The sequence below is a fragment of the Onychostoma macrolepis genome, chromosome 14 (assembly GCF_012432095.1).
Source record: "Onychostoma macrolepis isolate SWU-2019 chromosome 14, ASM1243209v1, whole genome shotgun sequence".
Lineage (NCBI taxonomy): Eukaryota > Metazoa > Chordata > Actinopteri > Cypriniformes > Cyprinidae > Onychostoma > Onychostoma macrolepis.
This window is the reverse complement of record NC_081168.1, coordinates 13,133,428-13,136,290: the sequence shown is the minus strand read 5'-3', so window position 1 is coordinate 13,136,290 and position 2,863 is coordinate 13,133,428. Positions and strand designations below refer to the sequence as shown.

The 2,863-nt window shown below is 34.4% G+C and overlaps 1 long non-coding RNA gene across 2 annotated transcripts; it reads right to left on the bottom strand.

The window, feature by feature from the left end:
• Nucleotides 1-321: 321 nt before the first annotated feature.
• LOC131553708 (uncharacterized) lies at nt 322-2,052 on the bottom strand. 2 transcript variants are annotated; one of them, XR_009274239.1, is made up of 4 exons: nt 1,476-2,052; nt 1,317-1,361; nt 1,068-1,151; nt 322-795 (listed from the first exon to the last, which is right to left on the bottom strand). It is a non-coding gene; the product is annotated as an uncharacterized LOC131553708 (long non-coding RNA). The 2 variants fall into 2 exon arrangements; XR_009274238.1 differs by lacking the exon at nt 322-795 and having other exon boundaries at nt 873-1,151.
• Nucleotides 2,053-2,863: the final 811 nt, after the last annotated feature.

The following is a 2,863-nucleotide window of genomic DNA, read 5'->3' as shown; positions in this document are numbered from 1 at the left end:
TATCAATGAATTCTTCATAAACACTTCTTCAGAGCCCCCAGGAGGAATTGAATAGCTAAAAATTGCATTTCTATCTGATCAGTTAGGGTTACTCTCATGATGAGGTCATGAGTACATAACATAAGTCTTATATTAATTCACAATATTCTACTGACTCCTGTGGGCTCCATATACAGTGGTGTCCAAAATGATTAGAACACTAGTATTTTCAGCAGCTAAAAATGGTTTTAAGTCAGTTATTTCTATCTTTTGCTGTAGTGTTTCAGTAGGAAATATCAGTTTACATTTCCAAACATTCATTTTGCCATTAATTTTAATAATCCAGTGAAATTTTTGTTTGCACAAGGAGTCTGACGACAGCGAGTGCTTCACACAGAGATCTGATCTGATCACCATCAGTCTGTCTGGAATGGCATGAAGAAACCGAACAAACTGAGACAGACTAAATCCAGAAGAACTGTGGCAACGTCTCCAAGACGCTTCAAGAAACCTACCTGAAAAGTTACCTGAAAAACTAACCACACGTGCACCTAGAGCAAAAGCTGCTTTAAACGCAAAGGATGGTCACACTAAATGTTGATTTAATTTAGTTATAAAAGTTAATTGATAAAGAAAATGTATTTATGGCATTATTTTTGACAACATCCTCATTTAACAGAATTTTTACACAAGTGCCTAAAACTTTTAGCTTTGCAGGTAGGTTTCTTGAAGCATCTTGGAGACGCTGCCACAGTTCTTCTGGATTTAGACGATGAGATCAGATCTCTGTGTGGAGCACTGGCTGTTGTCAGACTCCTTGTGCAAACAAAATCTCAAAAAATTACAATTAAGGGCAAAATGAATGCTTGGAAATGTAAACTGATATTTCCTACTGACACACTACAGCAAAAGATAGAAATAACTGACTTAAAACCATTTTTTAACTGGTATAAAATAAATAGTGTTCTAATAATTTTGGGCACCACAGTAGCTCTGGTAATATATGTAGAAAAACATATGTATTTTAATTCTACATATAGTTAAAAACTAATAGCTATATTAGTGTAATAAGTAAAACCAAAACATACAAGAAAAGGTCCATGGCCAGAAGTGACAGACACAGCAGATAAAGAGCAGTCCTCCTCCAAATTGCCAGTAATCAGCTGGATTAGCTGGGGAAAAGAAAAAAAAAAAAGAGAAAGAAAAAAAGATTATGTCAGAAGACACCTGTTTTGTCTGGTATTAAAACAAATTAAAATCATGGAATAAAAATACTGTGAAAATTAATTTAAAATAGATTTATATAATATGTATTAATGTTAGACATGAATACTCACTTCCTCTGAAGATCATATGGTAGAAGATTTTCATTTCCAAAACTTCTGGATCATGAGGGGGAAGCGCGCGCACACACACACACACACACATTATTAATTTGTTTAGTAAAACACTGTCTGCTTACTGACAGAGACATGGGCTTGCAAAAATGTACTCACCAGCTCCATACAAAATCTTCACAGCTGATCCAAAATCCTGTTTTGCATACAGTGTTCTTCTCCAAATGTCCAAGGATCATGCTTTCAGGTCATCTCTGTCAAACGAGTTCACATGACAGTGTTCTCAGGTTACTCATTTCAAAGTACTGTCACTTTTTTCTTATGGGTTTGATCTTAAAACTAGCTGACAGTATGGGTGGGCGATATGACCATATTATTTCACAATATAGGAAATTTTACTTCACAATAACAATATATCTTATATATCACATGTATAAGATCAAAGTAGCAAATTACAAACAATAGGACTAATGCAATAGAACAAAGACCAGTTAAATACATTTTCTCTTTAGTACTTTGTTGTTTGATTAAAATTATGACCGACTGCAGGTAACATTAGGCTAAATTATACTGCTGTCACTTTAAGAACCAAAAGCACAGATCCAGTAAGTTATACGGACAGGTCACCGGGTTTCCACCTGAATGTTTATCTTGACTCCAGACATTAGCGACTGTGTTTAAGTCGAGTGTATTTTGAGATGACTGTCTGTATTTGACCATTCAAGTGAGGCGCGGTTTTCTGTGTGACATGCTCATATATCGCCCAGCCCTAGCTAACAGTATTAGCTCATACTAAACACAGTAACTGGTAGGACATTGAGAAAATATATGTAATCGCGATTAGCATCTCACTTCAATCTTGATGTAACTATAAAACATTAGGCTATACATTAATAAAAGTTACTTACCTTTTGTATGGTATTTTCTGTATTTGGCCCTTCAGTGTTACACAGCCTGTTAATCCTCTGTCCACCATAACACTTATTTAAAAATACTGCCATAATTGCATGCAAGTTACAAAATTTGTCTACATACTTTTATTTAATAGCATATATACTGACTGCAGTAGGACTTTATAGCATTTGTGATATGAGACAAGTAAACTGAAAATGTTGAACTTCTCACCACAGAAAGTGACAATCTGTATTTTAGTTATTCAAAAGTAAAGACGATGTATAGGTTGCCCTAAGAGTGATGTTCCATCATGAACAGTGTGGTCCTTCCCACATAGCAAGCGATCTTGGCCCAAATGTGGCCTCAAGCTGGCCTCCTGTCGGCAATGTACCCTTTCATCCAGAGCTGGGCCATGTGTGGCAATGATGGAATAATATTGCAATAAACATATTACAGATATTTTAATGAAGTGTAGTATTGTTTAAATTTAATCTTTGAAATGGCAAGTCAACACAGAATGAAACATATAATTTCAAAATTAAGCAAATAAATAAATCAGTCAACTGCATTAAATTAAATTATATTTTATGTTATATATTATTCTCAATACAAATATCTAAATTTAGAATCTTTACACACACACATATGTATAT